At 41.9% G+C, this 24,428-nt stretch overlaps 1 long non-coding RNA gene across 3 annotated transcripts in view; it reads left to right on the forward strand.

Annotated features, from left to right (window-relative positions):
- Window positions 1-14,431: 14,431 nt before the first annotated feature.
- Gm34441 overlaps window positions 14,432-24,428 on the forward strand; it is a 114,743-nt gene continuing 104,746 nt past the window's right edge. For all 3 annotated transcript variants that reach the window (XR_377705.2, XR_869122.1, XR_001785262.1), the window contains exon 1: window positions 14,432-14,608. This is a non-coding gene — a long non-coding RNA (predicted gene, 34441). The remainder of the gene's footprint in view (window positions 14,609-24,428) is intronic.

Raw genomic sequence — 24,428 nt, forward strand, 5'->3', positions numbered from 1 at the left:
CACAGACTTTCTCACAGGGTAGGGAAAACAAAACAATTCTATTACTTTAAGCATTTTTCATAAAGTCTAGAAGCAGCTTGTAGGTGCACATACATGTGTGTGCACATGTGTGTGTGCTTGCATGTGTATGTGTGCCCATTCTTTTTGTTTCTTACATTGAAGTCCTTGATTCATTTGCAGTTGAGTTTTATGTAGCACAAAATGTGTAGCTATGCAGTGTTATTGACACCATTTGCGGAAGATACTATCTTTATGTATATTTTGGCCTCTTTGTCAAAAATCAAGTATTTGTAGGACACATGGACACATATGTGGGCACTCAGTTCTGTTGTGTTGATCAGTGTGATAAATTATGTCAGTAGCATGTTGTTTTTAATCACTATTACTGCGATGTGTAGTATAATTTACAGTCATAAATGGTGATACCCCTAGCAGTTCTTTTTTTTGTTCAGGATCAGTTTGACTATCTTGAATTTATTTGTGGTTCCATGTAAAATTCAAAATTAGTTTTTCAATCTCGGGAAGGAACTATGTTGAAATGTTGATGGGAATTGTGTTAAATCTGTAATTGCTTTCTGTGGGATGGTCATTTTCACAATATTAATCCCACCAATTCATGAGCAGGGGAGGGTTTTCTATCTTCTGGTATTTTCTTCATGTTCTTTCTTTTTATTGGTTATTTTATTTATTTACATTTTAAATGTTATCCCCTTCCAGCTTCCCCTCCACAAGCCCCTTATCCCCTCCTCCCTCCCCCTGCCTCAGGGAGAGTCCTCCCCCACTCGCCTACCCACTTCTGCCTCAGAGTGGCCCAGCGTTTCCCTGTTCTGGGTCATCAAGCCTCCACAGGACCAAGGGACTTCCCTCACAGTGATGCCAGATAAGGCAATCCTATGCTACATATCTAGCTGGAGCCATGGGTACCACCTGTGTACTCTTTGGTTGGTGGTTTAGTTCTTGGGAGCTTTGGAGGGTCTGGTTGGTTGATATTGCTGTTCTTCCTATGAGGTTGCAAACCCCTTCAGCTCCTACAGTCCTTGCCCTAACTCCTCCATTGAGGTCCTCACACTCAGTCCAATGTTTGGCTCTGTACAACTGAATCTGTATTGGTTTGGCTCTGGCAGAGACTCTCAGGAAACAGCTATACTCCTGTCAGTAAGCACTTCTTGGCATCAGCAATAGTGCCTGGGGGTGGTATCAACACATGGGATGGATCCCTAAGTAGGGTAGTCTCTGGATGGCCTTTTCTTCAGTTTCTGCTCCACTCTTTGTCCTTGCATTTTCTTTTGACAGGAGGAATTTTGGATTAATATTTTTGAGGTGGGTGGGTGACCCCATCCCTCAAATGGGCGCCATGCCTATCCACTGGGTATGGTCTCTCCAGGTTCTATCCCTCCCTTGTTGAGTATTTCAGCTAAAGTCCTCCCTGTTGGGTCCTGGGAACCTCTTGGATCCCTGGCATCTAGAACTCTTTAGTGGCTACCCTCTGTTCCCCCTCCCCCACTGCTACACACCTACTTTCAAATTCCTGATCCTCTGTACTTCTCGCCCATCTCCTCTCATATCTGAACTGGATCCCCCTTTCCCCCTCCCCCCTCTCTCCTTCCCAGATCCCTCTCTCCCTCTCCTTCCCAGAGATCATTCTCTTCCCCCTACTGAGTAGTACTGTAGCATCCACACTTTGGTGTGCTTTTCTTTCTTCCTGGGTTTCATATGGTCTGTGAGTTGTATTGTGGGTATTCAGAGATTCTTTTTGGTTAATAGCCACTTATCAGTGAGTACATACTTTGGGTGTTCTTTCATGACTGGGTTACCTCATTCAGGATGATATTTTTCAAGTTCCACCTATTTGCCTCCGAATCTCATGAATTCATTATTTATAGCTGAGTAGTACTCCATTGTGTAAATGTACCACATTTTCTGTTTCCATTCCTCTGTAGAAGAACATCTGGGCTCTTTCCAGCTCCTGGCTATTACAAATAAAGCTGCTATGAACATAGTGTAGCATGTATCCTTGTTATATGTTGGATCATCTTTTGGGTATATGCCCAGGAGTGGTATAGTTGGGTCCTCAGGTAGCACTATGTCCAATTTTCTGAGGAGCCTCCAGATTGATTTCCATAGTGGTTGTACAAGCTTGCAATATCACCAGCAATGGAGGAGTGTTCCTTTTTCTCTGCATCCTCACCAGCATCTGCTGTCATCTGAGGTTTTGATCTTAGCCATTCTGACTGGTGTGAGGTGGAATCTCAGGGTTGTTTTGATTTGCATTTCCCTGATGACTAAGGATGTCGAACATTTCTTTAAGCACTTCTCAGCCATTTGAGATTCCTCAGTTGAGAATTCTCTCTTTAGCTCTGTACCCTATTTGTTTGTTTGTTTGTTCTCTGGATTCTAATCCTTGAGTTCTTTGTATATTTTGAATATTAGCTCTCTATCAGATGTGGGGTTGGTAAAGATCTTTTCCCAATCTATGGGTTGCTATTTTGTTCTATTGACAGTGTCCTTTGCCAGACTTTGGCGTCTATATCTGGGGTCAAAAGTATATGATACCACAAGATTTAGGGGCTCCTGACATCTGGGATCATGGCCACAGGATGCTGGATTGTCACGTAGGTGGAGTGATTGTCAGGTGAATAGCTCTGGGGTTGCAACCTGGGGCTCTTGGTTATAAGATCACTCTATGCTTCCTTTTTGATATTTTTTCTGACTTATTGTGAAGTTACTAATAATTGGGATTCATGGAGCTTTACGTCTGCACTTATTTCTGTACCTATGGTTTGCTGTTAGACACATTTGTTGAGTTTTATATTTAACTGCTGTGTATGTGTGTCTGTTTATGTGAGTGTGTGCATGTTTATGGGTTTGTAGATGCACTTGAATATGTGTGCAAGTTCTGTGGAGGGCAGGGGTCAACCTCAGGAGATTTTTTTTTTTTTTGAGAAAAGATCTTTTACTTGGCCTGGAATTCACTGATACATCTATTCTGCCTGGCAGCAAGCTTTAGGGATCTACCCATCACCCATCTCTGCTAGGGATTACAAGAGCATGCCACAATATCTACATCTATATCATCTATCTCTATCTGTATCCTCTATATCTACGTGTCTATATATCTCTATATACATATATATCACAATATTATAAAGATACTTTAAATATTTATTTTACTTTTGGCGGGAAGTTAAAAGAGTACACTATAGTTTCAATGTAACAATCTAGTTTATACTGAGTTGATCTGAAGTAGTTTTCCAGTTTTTGTAAAGTATTGTCTATTTCTGCCATCCTCAGTTCCAAATACAGGTCCTTTAAGGACCTCAAGGAAAATTCTGTGCTGTTTATCAGAAAGGTTCCTCCAGCTGTTTCTTTTTGATGCTTTTGAGAATTTAGGAAACTGTTACTCATCTCCACTCAGAGCTGCCACCAAGGAACCATCGGCTTTGTCATCAGCCCGGCAGTGTAAAGTTAGGGTCAAGCTCATCTCCTCAAAGTCCTTTTGTCCAAAATCTTGGACTAAGCCTTTAAGCTCTCTATAATTTCCAAACACACACTGAAAATACACACTTGCAAGCACTTCAGTTGGTTTTTAGTAGGGAAGTTGGTTTGAAACCAGATTGTTTCTTTTTTTGCAGAAACCTCTCTACCTTTCTCTCTCTCTCTCTCTCCCTCTCTCTCTCTCTGTCAGATAAGTTTGTAGGAGATTTTAAGAGTTTTGTATAGCATCTAATCAGGAATTTGTATCTAATTAGAGAATTTGAAAAAAGTAAATGCTGGGAAATATCATGTATGTGTGTATGTGTGTACATGTGTGTGTGCGTGTTTAGGCATGGGTGCCACAGGGTGTGTATGCAGGTCAAAGGACAACTTGGTGCATTTGGTTCTCTCTTTCTATCTTCATGTGGCTTCTGAGGTTGCCCTTGGGAACTCAGGCCTTTACAGCAAGCACCTTTACCTGCTGAGCTATCCTGCTGGCCCAGGGAGATTTATTTGCCCCAGGGTTTGATTTAAACTTTGTTTTATATGAACTGGGTAGACACTTGTATGACTTTCCTATTTTACCCATTGATACAAAGTGTTTATAAGCCTGTGAAAGGACGCATGATGGATTATTTACTAACAATACACATGCATTGGCCTACCTGACATTGTGTAGTTGAGCTACATTTGTACAGATCCCATAGAGAGAAATATATCAAAACACTTCTGGTGGTGTGGTGCAGTTTCTCGCTGCTTCTGCAGTGTTTATTTTGACTGTTCTCACCTCTGCCTTACAGGGAGGTACAAGAGGATGGATAGAGGAATCCTGACCTTGCAGGACGGTCTTCATACCAGAAGTATGATCTTATTTGCATTTAAATGGATCATTCCGGCTAACATGTGAGACATTATTTGAAATAGCAAAAGACTGGAATGAATCTAAATGTAAATGAATACAGAGTGGTTAAATAAGTTACAATACATTTATTTAATGAAACATCATAGCAACTAAAAATAATTAGGTAGCTTTCTGTGTGGTAACATGGAACTCTTCCAAGAGTTAGCGAGAAAAGGAAGGTGTCGAACTGGGGAAGCATAGCGCTGCTGATGTCGTTTGCATGAAGAAAGAGCAAGTGAGCATGTTTTTATGAGTACCAAAAGTGTTTTTGGAATACTATGTAAGAATATGTAAAAGTTCCAAATGTCTACAATAGGCCCTTTTGAGGAATGCAGTAAGGTCTCTGAGGACCAAGATCAAGTAACTCTCAGTATACAGTGAATCCTTTGGATTTCCTGTTCTGGGTGTGTGTTGCTCATTTGAAAGTGTAAAGGAGATATACTTGATGTGGAAACTTAAGGGTTCTTGGGAAAATCAGTTGGATGGTGTTTTACTGGGGCAAACATCTAAAGAGAGGTCTACATGACGTGGACACAGGTGAAAGACCAAGGCAGACTTATGAGAGAACATTTAGCTGTGTCTACAGGTGAAAGAAGGTTCTGCTCAAATAAGCCTGTGAAAGGACGCATGATGGATTATTTACTAACAATACACATGTATTGGCCTACCTTACATTGTGTAGTTGAGCTACATTTGTACAGATTCCATAGAGAGAAATATATCAAAAACGTCTGGTGGTGTGGTGCAGTTTCTCGCTGCTTCTGCAGACTTTGGCTAATTGACAGAGTGACATCAGCTGAGACAGACACATGTGCTGAGACAAGACCTGTGGAGGTCATATGATGTTTGGAGGGTATAAATAGGACTCGAAGGACAGTGACTGAGCTTGTCTTACTTATAGAGTTAGCTGTATAATGCTTGTGAGTCTTTGCTGATCTTAGCTTCCCTGACACACAGCAGAGAGAACTACTTTCTGGTATTCCTTCTGGTCCCTCCTGCTGACTCGAGCTGAGGCTGAGGTCTGGCTGTTCCTGTTAGGTTGCTCCACTGTTGCGGATTCTTGTTTGCTATCCCGACTCTCTTGGAACTAGACTACTGGTTTATCTGTGAAGTATTTACGAGTGGATTAAGCTGCCACTACTAACCTGTGAACTGAACTGCCAATTTCCAGACAACACAGATGGGAGTTGCTCTAAAGAACCTTTTAAAACAAGCCCACTTCCCTGGTATTCTTTCTTTTCTACTGCCTTTGGTGGGTGGTGGGTTAAAACAGAGATTAAAACATTTAAGAACCACCGGGCGGTGGTGGCACACGCCTTTAATCCCAGCACTTTGGAGGCAGAGGCAGGCGGATTTCTGAGTTCGAGGTCAGCCTGGTCTACAGAGTGAGTTCCAGGACAGCCAGGGCTACACAGAGAAACCCTGTCTCGAAAAACCAAAAAAAAAAAAAAAAAAAAAAAAATTAAGAACCATCATTAAAAATAGGTTTTTAAAAAATTAAAGTTACATATACTTTAAAAGAAATTATGAGGCTGAAGACAGAGCTCCAAGGTAGTTAGAGTGCTTCTGTAGCATGCACAATGCCCCGTGTTCAACTGCAGAATCAACTAGTTGATCAATAAGCAAATCAAGTGGGTATTTTACCATCCTCTAGGAAAATGACTTTTCCTTGAAGCCTTGCTAAGCTGTGTGTTTCTTTGTTTTATTAAACAGTTATGTTTTATTAGATATACTATATATTTTATATAATTATAAGTGCAATCTTTTATTTTTTTATGAAAAGTGTTAATTTTTTGTTGCTATACTAAAATGCCTGAGATAATCAGCTTATAAAGAGAGAAGGTTCATTCAGGCCCACAATTTGGGAGGTTCTACTGGTTGATTTGATGGCTTTGGACCTGTGTTGAGCTAACAGTCATGGTGGGAGCATGTAGTGGAGCAGAACCTCTCACTCAGAGGCAATGAACAGATGACAAAGGAGGAGAAAGTGGATAGGGTTCCATGCTGCACTGAAAGAGTACTTGCCTACTGACCTGGAAACCCTGTCCATGCTCCATTTCTGGTTCTTTCCACAGTTCCAGGTATCATCACTTTGAGGACAAACTCACTCTGGGGACCAGGTACATGGAGCTTTGTATAACGTTCAAGATCCAAAGCATGGAGGAGTAAAACATTGCTCATATTTTCATAAGGTCTTCCAAACTGTTGCTTAAACATTTTGTTTAGCATTTTGTTTTGTCTATAGTTCACTTAATTCTGCTTTCAAAGTTAGTTGTTTATATTTTAAAGATTTATTTATTATTTTAATTTTTATTCGCTTTACATCCTGATCACAGCCTGCCCCCCTCCCAGTACCATCCCTACAAATACCTTCCCTCCCCCATTGCTGCCTCCCTTTCTCTGAGGAGAAGGGGAGCCCCCCTCATTGGGTACTACTTTGAGACTTCTAGTCCCAGCAGGTCTAGGCATATCCTCTCCCACTGAGGCCCAACCAGGCAGTCCAGGTAGGGGGGAGAGGGTCCAATGGTAGGGAACAGAGACAGAGACTATTCCATACTCCGTTTACTTGGGGACCCACATGAATACCAAGCTATACATTTGCTATAAATGTGTAGGAAGTTTAGGTACAGTTCCTGTATGCTCCCTGGTTGGTGGCTCAGGCTCTGCAAGCCCCCATGGTCCCAGGTTATTTGGTTTTCTGGGTCTTCTTATGGTTGTCCTTGACCCCTCCAGATTCCTCAATTCTATCCCGGAATCTGGCTGTGGGGGTCTCTGCATATGTCTCTGTCTACTGCTGGAAGAAGCCTCTAAGGAGACAGTTATGCTACTTCTTGTCTGTGAGCATAGCAGAGTATCATTAATAGTGTCAGGGGTTGGCTCTCTCACATAGGATGGGTCTCAAGTTGGGGAAGTCATTGATTGGCCATTTTATTTTATTGCAGTGGTTCACAACCTTCCTAATATTGCAATATTTAGTACAGTTCCTCATGCTGTGGCGACCCCCCCACCCATAACATTATTGCTGCTACATAACTGTCACTTTGCTACTGTTATGAATCATAATGTAAATATCTGTGGTTTTAGATGGTCTTAGGTGAACCCTCGAGAGAGGGTCTTCACTCCTCCAAAGGGGTCATGACTCACAGGTTGAGAACCACTGTTTTAATGTCTGATGTAGTTGTGAACACTGTTGTGAATGTCCCTACATTTGCTTCCTATAATTATCTCTAACATGCAGTGATTATTTGGTAAGGTTGAAAACACTGTGAAGAGTTGAGGAATGGTCAGAAATGAATGGAGAACATCCTCTGAGATTCCCAAGTAAGCACAGAGATTTCTGTTTGCTCGAACCTTCCTCTGTAGGGTAAAGCAAACAGAAGTGCTGCTCTTTAAGTATACGTACAGTGAAAATTGAACTCACAGGAAATAGTGTACTTTAAGAATCATTAATTATTACCTAATTACTTGCACCACTGTGGCATGGACAGAAAAATACTCTGTGATGATGAAGTTGTCAATTATAGTTGATAATTAAGGGGCCAGGTGCATGTTTAACGTAACAAGATAAATATCTGCCCAGATGTTGTTTGTCTGCTGCTTCATTACCAGGTAGCTTAGAAGATTTTCACAAACTAGAAAGGCTGGTAAATCTGTAACCTTCTGCACCAAGAACCTTCAGGAAATTTATGACTATAGGCAAGGCTTACTGGGTACTGAGGGTCATCAGATTTTCAGGAGGGCTGAAGGAGCCAACGCATTTGCACTGAGGCTGCCTTTGCATTAGCTGGGTATAAAAAGGTCAAAGGGCAGCAACTCAGAACTAGAGAGTTTGTCTCCTTATGCCAGAGACAGGGAGGGACTTTATGCAAGGTTTTAAATCCTAGTCAAAGAAGAGACAGCAAAGAACCAGTTCATGTCTGACCATCCCAAGGATCCCAAGATCTTTGCAAGAGGTTAAGGCTAGCAGAACTGTAATAAGATAACCCAAGTTAAAAGGGACTCTGGTAGGAAATGGCAGCAGAGGGAGCAATGGAAGTCTGATCACGTGATTCCTTGGCTTCATTTCCTAGGGCTGAAATGAAATGTCCCGGACTGGGTGGCTGAATCAGTGGACATTTGGAGGTCAGAAGTCCAAGGAGAAGAAAGGTGCTGGCGCTGCTGGTGCTGCTGGCATTTTTGAGACCCTCCAGAGGTTGCACATAGCTCCCACTCTGTCTTTGCATGTTCCTTTGTGCATGAAAATTTCATGTGTCTTCTCTTCAGAACACATCTGCCGGCCACACATGAGCCTAGCCTTTAATAGCTGAGCCATCTATCCACCCCTAGGGTCCCATTCTTCTGATCTCTCTTATTCATAATTATATCATTCAATTTCTCTCTCCAAATAGTAATATTTAGTACTTTAGCATATGAGATTGGTGGGGTTACAATTTAATTCATAGCCCTCTTCCTTGAGACTCTCCTATAGGACCTTTGTGGTAGTTCCATGCTGCCTTTCACATACCTCCTAACAGTCTATTTTTGCATCATTCCCTGTGGTCATGTTGATGTGTCTAACACCAAACCTACTGCCTCATGGCTTCTGTGATGGCTTTACTGTCTTTTAGGCTACTACAGCACTAGCTTCCTCCCTGCTGTTCCCTTACTCTAGTTAAAAGAGGTTTTGACAATGACATCATTTCTCATTATCATTATAAAGTCAGGAGCATTGTGTTGGAAGATGTTTTCAAACAAATCAAAGTAGAAGTAATTTTCTATCAAGAGACATTCATGAAAAAGTTGCAGGGAGAGAGAGGGGGGCCTCAGAGCTCAGTGGTTAAGAGCATTGCTGACTATTCTTGTAGAAGACTGAGGTTCCCAGTCATAGTTCCCAGTAGATAGATGGTATGGTGGTTTGAATATGCTTGGCCCAGGGAGTGGCACTATTAGGAGGTGTGGCTTTGTTGGAATAGGTGTGGCCTTGTCAGAGGAAGTATGTCACTGTGGGCATAGGCATAGAGGAGACTGGACTGCCTGAAATAGCCACAGCATAATTGTTTGGCCAGTTGGCTTTAACTGTGATGAATGAATTTTTCATTCTAGAATGAAAAATCTACCAGAAAAACAAAAACTAAAAACAAAACAACACAAAAACCAAAAACCAATCACAACCAAACCAAACCAAACCAAACCAAAAAAATACCCACATAAAAGAACTAGGATAACTAAAGCAACTCAGAACAAAATGACACTGTTGGAGATAGCACATCTGTTTTCAAGTCATACCATAGCTCCATAGTAATAAAAAAGGCATGGCAATGTCACAAAAGAGACACATAGACTATAGAACAGAATGGAAGGCCCAGATAGATGTCAATGTAGCTGCCTGAGTTTTGACAAAAATGTCAAAAATAAATGTTGGAATAAAGATACATCTTCTACAAATGGTGCTGTGAAACATGGCTTTAAACATGGAGAAAAATGAAGCTAGAGCTTTACCTTTGACCCTGTACAAAACTCAATTGCAAATGGATCAAAGACCTCAACATAAGGACATGGAATGGAAATTTTTGGTTTCTTTGGAGACTTAGTTGTGTCATGTGATGTTTTTCTGTCTTATGAAAGTTGCTGAAACAGATACGAAGGAGGATATTATGCTGAGAACAGACATATGGGGTTTTCTAGAAGTTGCATGGAAAAGAAGCAGGTGATGTTTTGCTAGAGTGGATGCTTGAGAGAACACGTGATGTTTGAAGTGGATATAAATATAACCCAATAGACAGTAGATGCTCTGTATGGTATTGGTTCACCTTGCCACTCTTTGCTGGTCATTGTGTGGCATGACTTCATAGAAAGAAATGCCACCAAAGGTTACATATATACACTCCTGATGGTGTTCTGGTGGCTTCTTGCTGCTTCCACATATTCTGGCCGATTGGCAGAGTCTCACAGTTTCTTCTGGGTAGAACTGCCATTGTTGATTCATGAATGGTGTTTGCAAGTGGATCAAGCAGCCAGTGCTGATCACTGTGAACTGCACTGCTGATATCCTGAGAACAAAGACTGGCTTTGCTCCAAATAAATTTTTCCAAACAGATCCACATTCTCCTTTACTTGATTAACCTTTCCTTTCCACTACCTCTGATGGGTGATGGGCTAGAAAGTTACAGCATTTAAGAACGCTTATTGAAAATAGGTTTTGCAAGGAGCTAAAGGGATCTGAAACCCTATAGGTGGAACAACAATATGAACTACCCAATACCCCCCAGAGCTCATGTCTCTAGCTGCATATGTATCAGAAGATGGCCTAGTTGGCCATCAGTGGAAAGAGAGGCCTATTAGTCTTGCAAACTTTATCTGCCTCAGTACAGGGGAACACCAGGGCCAAGAAGTGGGAGTGGGTGGGGGAGCGGGTGGGGGACTTTTGGAATAGCATTGGAAATGTAAATGAAATAAATACCTAATAAAAAACAAAATATAAAAAACAAAAGAAAATAGGTTTTGAAAACTATAAATCTATAAAGACCTGAGACCCAGAAACCATTAGAAGACAAAGTAGATCGCTTCTCGGCCTTTTGGCTAAGATCAAGTGTAGAAGAAAAAGTAGAGAGCATGCTTCAACTTATAGGTGCAGGAAAGGACTTTCTGAATAGTAAATAAGACCATAAAATGGACATCTCACAACACTAGAAAGGTTACATATAGGAAAGAAAGCTGTGGGGAAATGGGTGAGAATGCTGTTGTCAGGAGTCCTTACTGGTAACATGTTTGAAAGTGTGAAGAGTGCTGTGGACACACACTTTCAACATTTCATTTTTGTTTCAACATATTAATTGTGTACATGTATGTCTCCATTCCTAAGTCATTTAAAAAGTATGAATTCTGTCCCTTTTATCCTTCTTATGATTCCCAAGCAATACAAAGTGATGATAGTATTCCTTCCTGTGTATAGGCGCCCATCTGCTCTTTAATTTATACTCATGGGAATCAGTTTTGTATATACAGTGGACTCTGTTCCAAAGGGGATTTTCCAGTCCTGAGAAGTAGTAGCAGTCAAGGCATTTAAATTTCATCACTTACAATAAATTGGTCCCTGTTTGGAAAACACTTGAGAGCTAAATTATTTATTTAATCACTTTCATTTGTGAGAAGAGAACTAAGCATAAGGACCATATAGAAATGACTACTTGAGAAATAGTCAGTTTTTACTGTTCAGAGCCAACTAAAAATCCACATCCAATATTATGTTCATATTTTCCTCTTTTGACTCAGTTCACATAGTGAAGCTTAAGGAAAGACCAGGCAGGTACTCACTAAGTACACTTAGCTTCTCAAGTAGTTAGCTAGAAAAGGCAACATTTAGTAATAATTTACTGTGTAAATGCAATTATTTTTGGATATTAAAACATTTATTAATTTTTATTTTATATGTATAGATATTTGCCTGCACATATGCATATGTGTCATGTGCGGGTTCCCATGATAGTCAGAAGAGAATTTTAGAGCCCCTGGAACTGGAGTCAAACATGGTTGTGAGCTTCTGTGTAAATATTAGGAACAGAATCTGGGTCTAGAACAGAATCTGTTCTTAACGGCTGAGCCACCTCTCCATCCCCAAGTTAGGAAATTCTAGTATTGATTCTTAATTATTTTTACAAGACATTTGTAAGGCATCACTAATTTATTCATTTACTTGTTTAAATTTGTTGATCGATGATTCAAAATATTTCTATGTAGCCCAGTCTATCCTTGGAATACTATGTAGAATAGGCTAACATCAAAGTTGCAGTGAGCTTCCTCCCTTAGCATCCTGTGCCACTATGGCCAGCCCAGTGTCATCACTAGTAAAGTTGATTAAATAGAGGCAAGAGAGGCAAGCATGCTTCCAAGCTGTGATCTTATATGAGCCAGCAATAGAAAGAGGACTTGAGGCACATCTGTGGGACCCCCAAGCTCTCCTCTTTCCACCACCAAAGGTGTTTAGAAGAACTTGAATGTGCCATAGGAGTGGACTGCTGCAGGAAGCACCCTGCTCCAGTTGGCCTGAGGAGCTGGTTCCCACGGCCCTACTACTTGCTGTGTGTCAGACATCCCCCTCAGGCTCAGTTAAGCATCTGCTGCAAGAGGGAATTGTCCTTGCTAAAGTAAACAAATGTAAAATGTGCTCTTCAGTTTGGCTTTCCAGAGGGATCACATCTGCCCCTCTGGGGTAGGACTGGGAGTCACTTCTCAGTGTCTAACCTTGACAGGCTCTTTGTGCAGAGGGTGCTGGTGTGCCAAGGTGCTATGTTCCAGCAGACATGGGACTCCATTTGCATCAGTGGTGCTGACTGGGTGGGCACCTAGGTCCTGACTGTCTTGTATCATGTAGAATGGTCTAAGCAAGAACAAAATTGGATTTGGGTCATTCTATGCTGATGCCTACATGTTTGCTCTTTGAAAAAAAAAAACACAACTTCATGGAGTTACAAACTTATTAGTAATTTGCAAATCACTTTCCCCTAATTATTGTCATACTATATATATTTATGAAAGTGCAGTATAGAAATATATAAGGTAGACCATAAAAGTTTATTTCATTGTCTTACCACAGTTGCTTGTTGCATTTTCCATGCCTTTTATGCTTCATGCACATGCCAGAAATTATTTCTTGAAACAAGTGTATAAAAGGGAATTGTAATTTCTGTTTTTCCAGGTAATAAAAATGAGACACAAGATTCAGTCACCTACCTAAAAGGTCAAGACCATTGTCTTCATCATTGTCCAGGCTGGACTGAATTCTTAACTGCTTAGAAGGCTTTCTGTCTTGGCTGGAACAGTAGGCTTACTTACATGACTTCTCCCATAGCCCAGAATTTGAGTTGGAGCTGCAATAAGTCTGCAGTGTAGGCTTTTCGTATGTCCCCAAGATTCCTTAGGACTTGTTACAAATCCACAGCTGTGTGTGTGTGTGTGTGTGTGTGTGTATCTGTGCGGCGTGTGTGTTGATGTATCTTCTCTTGGACTCTGTGGCTAACATTTCACACACAGAAGTTTTTCACTTCTACATTTAAACCCTCTTCAGTTTTGCCTTGCCAAAAATGTCTTTCAGCTCTCACCAGATAAGCTTCCCATTTACTCAAGCGTAATTATCATCAGCACCAACGTGCTGAAGCAACTCATGAACTGTTCATACATCCAAACTTCCCCGTTCTTCCAGTGTCTCCACTCTCTCTGGGAAGAAGAGTTAAAAACTGCACCTGAACCTTCCTTGGCTTCTCTTTGACTTCTCAAGAAACAGAACTCACTTCAGAAAGAATTAGTGGCTTGTATGTTGTATAAGTACAAGAAGAAGAAGAAGAAGAAGAAGAAGAAGAAGAAGAAGAAGAAGAAGAAGAAGAAGAAGAACAACAACAACAACAACAACAACAACAACAACAACAACAACAAAATCAACAATGGAAAAGGGCTTCTAAGTCATTGGCTGTCAATCTTATCCTTCAGATAAAAGGCCCTTCCTGCCTTTAAAAACAGTAGTCATGTGAAAGTCTACCTAGGAACACTCCTCTCCTGCATCATGGGTTGAGAAGTACACTGGACTCTAGGATCTTTCAAGGTCTGTGTTAAATGAGATCTGTCAGTTCTATCTTGGGAGTAAAACAGCATTGTAGGCCCTGCTGGGGCTGACTCACCCAGAGCAGCACAGGATGCTAGAAAAGCCTTACTTACGGGAGCTTTCCCTTTTCTCTCTATCTTCAGCTGCCCGGTGCTTCCTGGTGATTGCCATCTGAAGTTGAGGTTTCTCTGGCCATGTCTGGCATGCTTTTCTGCAATTATGTAGATGGAAAATGGGCAGAGAGAGACATTACCCACCTAGTGAAGGGAGAAGAGAAACTAGCAACCTCTAAAAGTTGTACAGGAAGCAATATTAATTAAGAAAAAAAAGCCCTAGTTTTTAGAAATCATTTTTTTTGAGAACGATTAGGTCAATCGGAAATGAGAACAGCAGCTCAGCATCCATCATGGGGAACGAAATGAAGATTCCGTGGTTGGTGTGGGCTAAAATTAGTAGCAGGACAGATTTAGAGAGAACTAGCATGTTTTCTCCCTAAAGGGAAATGTGATCATTAGTCAACAGCTAGCTATGTTGGGATATGTACTAACTAAATATACTCTATACTTTGGAATCTCCAAGAATTTTCTAGGAACAAGTGTAGCTGGTTCATCTTTTCTCAATGAGCTGACTGAGGGGCTAAAAAGGGAGAGGAGAAGAAGGTACGCTCGCTTTATTTTTATTTTTATTTTTGTTATGTGAAAATACTCCTGGGATGTTGTGCTAAAATTGAAGGACTGCTTAAATTATTTTGTTAAATTTTAACTTAATTTGATGTTATGTGTATGATGTCTTATAGGCATGTATGTCTGGACATGTGTGTGCCTCGTGCCTATGGAGGCTAAAAGAAGGCATTGGATCTTGTGGAACTGGGGTTAGCGACAGTTGTGAGCTGCCATATGGGTGCTTGGAGTTAAACCTAGGTCTGTAGGAAGAGAAGCAAGTGCTCTTAACCACTGCACCATCTCTTTAGGTCTTGAAGGAACTCTGAGATAAACAGTCTGAGAAACTGATGATACAGGACCTATGATGAAACAGGAGCAAATTGACTTTAAGTCTGTGGAGTTATTCATGACTGTTAACAAATGTTTAAAGCCTTAGCCAGGTAATGTGCACAGTGCTGGGGTTACATGGAAAGGGATAGAACCATATCTCTGTGTTTGGCACACTTGCTATTCTAGAAATAAAATGAGGCTGATTCTATCTACTTCAAAAGAGCAAAGTAGGAATAACAGAGCACTTATGAAGGGCAGCGTTCCTCCTAACACAGGACTAGCATTTTTACATACAGATGTGTCCCACACAGGAAAGGGCTATTTAAGAATCTGCAACTCTTCATGTGGTGTCTGGGGGACTCATGCACATGATTCTTGTTTGGGAGAGGATCTTAGTTCTTTTCCTGTTTCCTGAGCTTGTGTTTCTGAGTCATAACATTTAATATAAGAAAAAAGTTGAAATAGCCAAATAATGAAGGGCTAATGGCTTAAACCAATTAAAACATTGCAAATATTTGCTAACCTTTATGGAGGGTATCCTGGGATGTCGGGAGTACTGAGCCATACTGAGCCATAAATACTTGTCTTACTTCCTTTCTCTGGCTGAGAGAGATGAGCATGTGCCAGCCATTCTGCAGTTGTTGTCATGATCAAATGCTTTAGAGAAACAACTTAAAGGTAGATGAATTTATTTTGATTCATGGTTTCAGAGGTGGAAACTCATTATCGTGGGGCAGGCAGAACAGAACAGCTCAATTCCTGGCAAGCAGGAGAGAGAGAGAGAGAGAGAGAGAGAGAGAGAGAGAGAGAGAGAGAGACAGAGACAGAGACAGAGACAGAGACAGACAGAGACAGACAGAGAGACAGACAGAGAGAGACAGAGAGAGACAGAGAGACAGACAGAGACAGACAGAGAGAGACAGAGACATAGAGGCAGACACAGCAAGGCACAGAATGACAGGGACAGCTAGACTGAGATAAGTAGATAGATAGGTAGATAGATAGATAGATGCCCACATAGGCTGGCTTTCTGCCCCTATTCTTTTATCACAGTCTCCCCTCAGTGAATCATCCTTGGAAATGCCCCCTCAAACAAGTTAGGTATGCCTTACTCCTATCCTAGGCATTTCTCAAATTCATCAAAGCCAGAACTGACCGCCACAAAGCTAACTCATAGGAAGCAAAGGAGCAGGGCTCACGCTGTGCCTTCACTTCCTGTGTAAGTGACTCTGAGACTGAACTTACATTTACTGATAAGTACATTAGCTCATGTGACAGTGTGTCAAAAATGATCAAACTGAGGGACAGGGAGGCCCTGTGGAAAATAGGAGGATTTAGTGTGTGGCTCATACCTAGGTTTTGCTCTATCTCTGCCTCTGTCCTTAATTAGGTGTCTCACAAAAGTGCAAAGAAGAGGAAGGGGACTCCCCAGATATAAAATTTTATTCGTAAACAGAACTCAGCTAGTGGAACAATAGAAACGGAAAACTCCAGTAATTGAAGATATTAAAACAATTCGTTCTGATTGTAGGAGCCATCCAGATCTGCCCCACTGGGGGTCACTTTGCTAGGTATTTCAGACTTAGTGTGGGAGGCATTGAAGGGATGGCTCTTTCCTCCTAAAGGAAGTTGGGAAATGCAGGCAGAGCACAGGAACTGCCTGGAATGTGGGCTGCAGCTTGCCCACTGGCTTTTCTCAAGTATCCCCCTCCACAGGCTTTTGCAATATTAATCAGTGAAGTCTCGAAGTGATCATTTGCTTCCTCCAACACTGCATCTTTCCCGCCTGCGGTCCTTGCCTACCGTCACCCAGCATCGCACGCCAGCAGAGAGATGGGCAGCAGAATGGGAAGCAGATAGATCAAAGCAGCCCGGTTTCCAGGCAGAAGAATTCTTCTGTGTTTCTCAGCAACGGAGGACTCTACCACTCTTGGAGAGTGTGTTGGATGCCAGATAACTGCAGGAGAATACAAATCTTCCTGCATAATAACCACATGCTCATTTTTACTACAACGCGACTGTCCTTTTGCAGAAAAACCTTTGCAGAAGCTGTTGGGAGAAGGGCGAGTTGGGTTGTATTAAGTAGTCTTATGTTAAGTATTTAGTAATCTCATCACCTCTACTAACGTTTCAGAAAATGCCAATACCCTGCCTGAGGAGGCCGGTAGGGAAGCTTCTTTTTATTAGTAGTTTATACTCTTTCATAGGGGGAAAACCCAAATATGGACACACATGTACACATATACACACATACATACACACACAGAGCGAGAGTGAGAGAGAGAGAGAAGAAGAAGAAGTAGGAGGAGGAAGAGGAGGAGGAGGAGGAGGAGGAGGGGGAATGAGAGAGGGAGGGAGAATTTCTGCCAAGTCAGCTTTTCCTTTTCTTGCATGGTTCTCACACCCAGTTTGGATGGAGGGCCTGTTGGCCTAAGTATCTTCCCCACCTGCAGTAACTTTACTGCAATCTCAGTTTTTTCTTGGTGTGTGTGTGTGTGTGTGTGTGTGTGTGTGTGTGTTATAACCTGCTTGGGCTTCTCAGTAGAGACTTGGCATTGTGGTGTTTCTTAGTTGTTCTCAGCAGTGGTTCCTGCTGCAGTGTCAGGCGGTTGGTCAGTACAGCCCGGTTTGTCAGTGATTTAGTGATGTGACCACTAGGCTTACGTGTGTGTGACTTTCTTGCTATATATGCATATTTCTTCTAATACTATTAAACAGATATTGTCCCCTCCCCCTTTCCTCATCCAAACTCTGCATTATGTGGTGGTCGTTTTAAAATGTGCAGAAAAGGACTAGATAACTTCACAGCAGAATTGGAGAGCGTGTGTACCAGGATCTCATCCTTTCTCCTCAGACATTCTACGGTAAAGCCACACAGGTGATGCGATTCGTTGCTGCCATCAGCACTCAAAGCATGTATTGAGAGAAGCCATTTGGGGGCAGAATTAAGGAGTTTAGGCCCTGATAGAGAAATAGCAGCCATGGCTGCCAGGAACAGGGGTGGCTGATCAGGGTGCTCTGGAAGGTCAGGGCCAGCAGAGAGCTCCTGTCTCTAACATTGCCCCTTGAAGATCACTGCTTGTCCTCTCTGTTACAATCTGATGGGAGATGTATGCATGTTGTCCATTTTAGTGAAATGGGCTGGCTGCCGTGTGGGAAGTGGACTGGGCCAGGATAAAGAGAAGCAAAGGAGTGTTAGCTATGGTTGCTACAACTCTGAGGAGAAATGAAGGTGAGGCCAGGAGAAGGGCCAAACTGTGACACAGTTTGACAGAGTTGACAGTGCTGCTGCCACACTGGGTGTGGCTGAGAGGGATCAGTCATGCTCAAACTTTAGCATCAGCAACTGGGCATGTGGAATTGCTGTTTACAGAACATGGAGATGAAGGTGATGACTAGACTATGGAGAAGAAGCAGGAGGTTAACCATGGGCACTGTAAGTGTGAGGGACCAGGTTTTCAGTGGAGGCACTGTGTTGCAGGTGGCTACATAAGCTTCGCATAGGTGGTGAAGGCCAAGGCTATGTGTGTGCTTCAGGATGTTAACGTGGAAAGGGCAGTAAAGGCATGGGTGTACATCTAAGTACATCTAAGTTTCCACATATTAATAGAGAAAAGAGGGGCATCAGGCCTGAGGCAGATCTCAGGGGCATCCTCACTGGAGACCAGAAAGGAGGAAGAGCCACGAGAGGAGACTGGGAAGAAATGGGTAGTGAAATAGAGGGAAAACTACGGACATCTAATTGACCATAACAAACAAAAACAAACAAAAATCCTGGTACAAATGGCCACTACAATGCTGATGAATGCCTAGGAGATTATTTGGGAAGAGAATACAGGGAAGATATCTGGACTGATGACATAGCCATGCATGGACAGATAGAGCAATATGGAGGTGCTCAAGACACTGAGCTGAACATAGGCAGATGACTAGCAATTCCCCTTATTTAGACCAGAGAACCTATGAGCACTGCATGGGGATCTTTATCAGGATTTTTGTTGGAGCAAAGTGTGGGACAACAAGGAATTAGAAGCTACTAAGACACCCAGCAAGAGCAAATTGCATCAAGTGTGTTTTGTGCACAAATGGAATATAATAAAGCAGCCAAAAATAATATGCATGTACACACAAACGTGTATACACGTATATAGGCATATATGCACAGATGTATATATATCAATACTGAATTGATTTCACATGTGATATTTAAATCATTTAAAATTTTCTTGGTGTTAGTGGAAACTGACCCATTGACTCTAGGTACCTTTTCATATGCTATTCAAACACTTTTACACTGAGCTATAACCCTGCCCTCTTTAGACATTTTTTTTTCAAACTTTGAGACAAGATCTCAGTTACCTAGATTGACCCCAGGCTCTTTCTGTACATCCGGTAAGAGTTAAAATGATCCTCTGGCCTCAGCCACATAGATACCTAAGTATCTGGGACCACAGGACTGGCAGAAAGCAAAAGGGAGAGAGGAAGGGAGAGTGAGACAGAGAGGCCACATTTATCATATGATGTTTCCATTATTTCTACTATATAAAGTTTAAAATGAGAACTTTACAACTTGGATGATGCCCAGTTAATATCACTACTTTTGCTTCAGGCCCCAGTGATGGTAACAGAGGAGCTCAGGGAAAACACAAGTAGCTTTTAGGATGATTTTGCATGATTAAAAGCAGGGCCTGTTAGGGATTCTGATGCATGCCATCAGATGTCAAGAGACAAGAAGTGCACACATGTCTGTGTCTCCCTGATCATGTCTGTGTCTCCCTGATCATGTCTGTGTCTCCCTGATCATGTCTGTGTCTCCCTGATCATGTCTGTGTCTCCCTGATCTCTCCTCTTACAAAGTCTCCAGGATTCACTCCCGGGCTCCCTGTTGATGTTGTAGAATCTCGTTCACTTCCAGTGCCCCCACTGCTAAGCATCATGGACCAAGTTTCTACTCTCATGGTGGATTAACTTTTGACACATGCCCCTAGAGGACGCTCAAACCACATCCAAACCACAGTTCCAGCTTTGCATTTCTTCTCAAACCTGCTGGCACTGGTCTCTGGACTCTTCATTTCATGCAGGATGTCTGTTCCCTTGATGCCTAGGTCACTGGTGTGTTTGCTGTGGCATTCCTAATACTTGACCCATAGTGAATGGTCAACACATGCTATGCAGAGATCCCATGACAGAGTGTGTGTGACTTTGTGTTTCTGTTAGTTTCCCACTTCTGTCTTTAGCTTCTTCCCTGATGGAGTTCATGGTGAGGACTAAAATTCCTGGTGAGAGCAGCAGAAATGCGGGTCCACAGGGAAGGAAGGGGGGTTGCCTCAGTCCTGAATAGGAGGCTATTTTGACATTAAAAGTTCTCATAGAAAGTTCTGCCCTGAGATCATCATGTGGCTGGGTGAGGTGCCAGAATTCAAGCTCTTGGGAGTGAAAGTCTTTGAAGCCGGGAGACAAATTTATAGACTTCGGATCATATGCTATTTGTTACAAATGACTTAGCAAAACAAAGTTTAGCGTTCCCAACTGAGCACTTCAAATAAAAATAGAGCCTTGCAGAGAGCATCACACCTTTCATTGCAAGAGAGAATACGTGCAGGCAATGAGCCCTTTCTGAAGAATAGCGTGATAGAATCAGGCAAGGTGGCTGCCCAAGGTGACTGGAGAATATCATGAGGAACTAGAAAACTCCAGTTACCAACACCACCTTACTCAAGCAAAGCATGATGGTTTGAGATGCCCCATGGCAGATCGTTCTCTGGTTCCAGTGTACTTAAAAGAGGTAAACAGGGGGAAGAAGTTCAGTGCAGCTATTTCATCTCTATATATTCAAAGCTTTATTGCTTGTACAAAAGTTAAAGAAGGCTTTGCCTTTTTTCTCCCATCTTGTCATGTCTGTCACTGGCCATGAACAAGCACTTGCAAGAGTCATCACCAGCACTAACAGATTGAATGAAGTGAGCAGAATGTGCTATGCATCTGGAGTGGGCCGCAATCAAAGCTGTCACTCATCTGATGTGCATAGTGGTGAGGCTGTAGTGAGGCGGGGGGGGGGGCATAAATTCTATTCATTCTGTTTCAGTCTTGGTGTCATTTGCACATATCGATCCCATGTTGGGAGCTGATGTTTCTCTGGATGCAGGGACGTCATCTCATGTGAGCCCTGTGTGATTTCACTCTCTGTGTGGCTTTTCTTGACTATCTCCCCCATACCTTTATAAATGGAATTGGCTTTATAAATGGAATCCTCTCTAAGCCCGTTTTGCCATTTATTATTTCTATGCCAGCACTGTAGGAGCCATCGTACACTGAAAATGAGCATTTGACTGTATCCTTCAACCACAGAAGACAGAGATCCAAGTCCTCTCCATTCTATAGCATTAGCCCAGGACTTGAGCCAGAAAGTGATAAATGGATGAGTCCAGGTATCTATAATGGATATGGACTAACTGTCATTTCTACTTTGTGACTAAACTCTTCCATGGGATATCTAATCTAGGTCTGGTGCTGTCCCTCCACCTATAGATAGGGTCGTGACAGGGGAAGTCTTTTGGTCTCTGAGATTAAACTTCCAAGAGTATCCAAGGTGACAAGGGTTACCCTGATGCTGACAAGGGTTACCCACCTGCTGATGGGATGGGTGGAGTCGCTGCTGATACTACAATGTGTGTCTTTTCTATTTTGACTTGAAGGTTTCACTGTCCAGCCTGTTCTAAGTGATTGACACACAGCTGGTACCTGTTTATCATTGCTTTTGGTCTGTCTTTGATTGCATACACATTTTACTGAGATTAGAGCTCACCTTTCTCCTTTAGCTTCCCCTGCATTTCTAAATGCAGTCTCCTTCTTAAAAGAGTGTCTCCTTCTTAAAAGAGTGACCAGACATTTTGAGTAACATTGGAAGGCTTGATACTGGAAGGTAGTGTTATCCATTCCAGGCACTTCTCCACAATGCAGGGTCAAGATGCTAGAGACAGACTCCCTACTTACCCTGAATGCAGAGACTTGTTTGACAAATACGGGGTTCATTTGACTCTCTAGGACCTAGTAAACCACACCGGGTAATTTATCAACAGGCCCTTAAGCTCAACTAATTAAACCTTTCTAAGATCATGTCCTGTCACGATGGCATGTGAGATACCAGTACATAGCTAACGTGACTTTTGATTCTTATTTGAAAAAAATTAATTGATTACTCACTGGTGGAAAGATTTCCCATTGTCTGTCTTGGATCCAGTGTTGTAGAATCACAAAAGTTCTATAGCTGGATGGATGGGGTAAGGATTGTACAAACAGGGCAACAAGAACTCTGCCTTCTATGCTGCCCCTGCCATCATAGAGCTGAGTGGTTTGGACCACTAACTCTACTTCAGTGGGCTTCATTCTGGTCTTTGCAGAAGATTAACATGTCTTCCATCTTCATATCCTCAAGCACAGGAGACCAATATCCATGAATTTGTTTAGTTGTTTTTTCTTTCCTACACTAGAAGGTTAAACTCTCTTTCAACAAACTCCAGGGAGGCAGGCTGTTTTGTTTGGATCTTCCACAGGCTTAACCCTCCTGGGATCCCTGCATCACATACTAGAATCCAGTGGTTCTCCCGAAAAACTACAAGCAAAAACATACCAAAATTTGTCCTTTTTCCATTGATTAAAAACCGACTTTCCATAGCTTCATAGGTGTCTTAGCTAAGTTTTGATTGTTGTAGCACGACAAATTTGGCACTTTGTGAAGAAGTGTGTACAGCTCATGACTCCGAGGCTAGGAATCTCAAGATCTGGGCACTGACATTGCTGGTAAGAGCCTCTGTGCTGCATGATACAATGGCAGAGGGGATCCCATGAGAAGACAGAGCATATGGGCTGGCTTGGACAGTCTCTTTCCTTATAAGGTCGCCAATGATGTTATTGTTCTCTGCTCTCATGACAGCATCTAATTCCTGTTACTTTTTAAGTGCCCTACTTCTAAATATCATTATCATATGGATTTGGGTACAGTTGATCACACGCACACACACACACACACACACACACTCACATACACACACACACACACACACTGGAATAAAAATAGTCCCTTCAACAAATTATGCAGGGAAAACTTGCTATCCATATGTAACAGAATGAAATTAAAACTGTTCATCCTTCACAAAAGTCAATTTGAAATTTATAGGAGGTCATATTGTAACACCTGAAACTCTGGACCTTCTAGATCTAGAAGAAAGTACAGGCAAAACACGTTAAGGTATATGCATAGGTAAGGACTTTGTAAAAAGGATTCCAAACCAACCAACCAGCCAGCCAACCAGCCAGCCAACCAACCAACCAACCAACCAACCAACTAACCAGCCAGTCAGCCAGCCAGCCAGGCAACCAGGCAACCAGCCAACCAACCAACCAACCAACCAACCAACCAACCAACCAGCCAGCCAGCCAGCCAGCCAGCCAGCCAGCCAACCAGCCAGCTAGCCAACCAACCAAACAACCAACCAACCAATCAATCAACCAACCAACCCACCCACTGGACATAAGTCTGAGAACTGACAACCTGAGAACTTACAAATGAAACTGTACAAACCCAAAAAGCTCCCACACAGCAAAAGAAAGCAGCAGGTGAAGAGAATTTGCAGGATGAGAGAAAATCTTTGCCAATTTCATATCTCATAGGGAATTAGTTTCCAGAACTTACGAAGAACTCTGAATATTAAATACCTCCAGGCAAAATCATCCAATCAATAAGTGTCTAATAAAAAGGAAGAAATAGAAACAGCCAGTAGAGATTTTAAAAAAAAAAAAAAACCATGTGCATCATCCTTAGACACCAATCAAGCTACTTTGGGATTCAACCTTGTTCCATTCAGAATGACCATCATCATGAACACACTGGTAAACAGATGCTGTGAAAATGAGGAGAAAGGGGATTCCTTAATCACTACTGGTAAGAGTGTGAGCTATGTAGCCACTGTGGAAGTCAGTTTGGAGGTTCCTTAAAAGAACTAAAATTAGAGTTATCACATAACCTAGCTGTACCACTCCTTGGTATATGATGCAGGGATACTAACATACACATCAATATACATGTAATGAAAAGAGAAGGGGAATGTGAGAAAGAGGAAAAGTCTAAGCGTGGGCAATGGAATTCAAGCATCCTTCAAACTGTAAAGACAAGTATTTAGATGGAGGAAGGCCAGTAGTGAGAGTAAGAATAAAGTATAGTGATATACTACATGCATGCATACATACATACATACATATGAAAATATAACAGTGAAATCTCTTTCTTTGTATGCTAATCAAGAATTAACTAAAAAATGTTCCTGAAATGAACCTCTAGGGGACATGTCCAAACCACAGAAATATCATTTTTGCAGAGAATTGAACTATTTCCTGTAGCAAGTAATGAACAAAGAAATATAGCTGCATCAAATACAGCAGAATTGATAACCTGTGCCTGGCTTCAGTGGTTAAAAGAAATACTCATGTT

This window comes from Mus musculus, chromosome 6 (assembly GCF_000001635.26).
Source record: "Mus musculus strain C57BL/6J chromosome 6, GRCm38.p6 C57BL/6J".
NCBI lineage: Eukaryota > Metazoa > Chordata > Mammalia > Rodentia > Muridae > Mus > Mus musculus.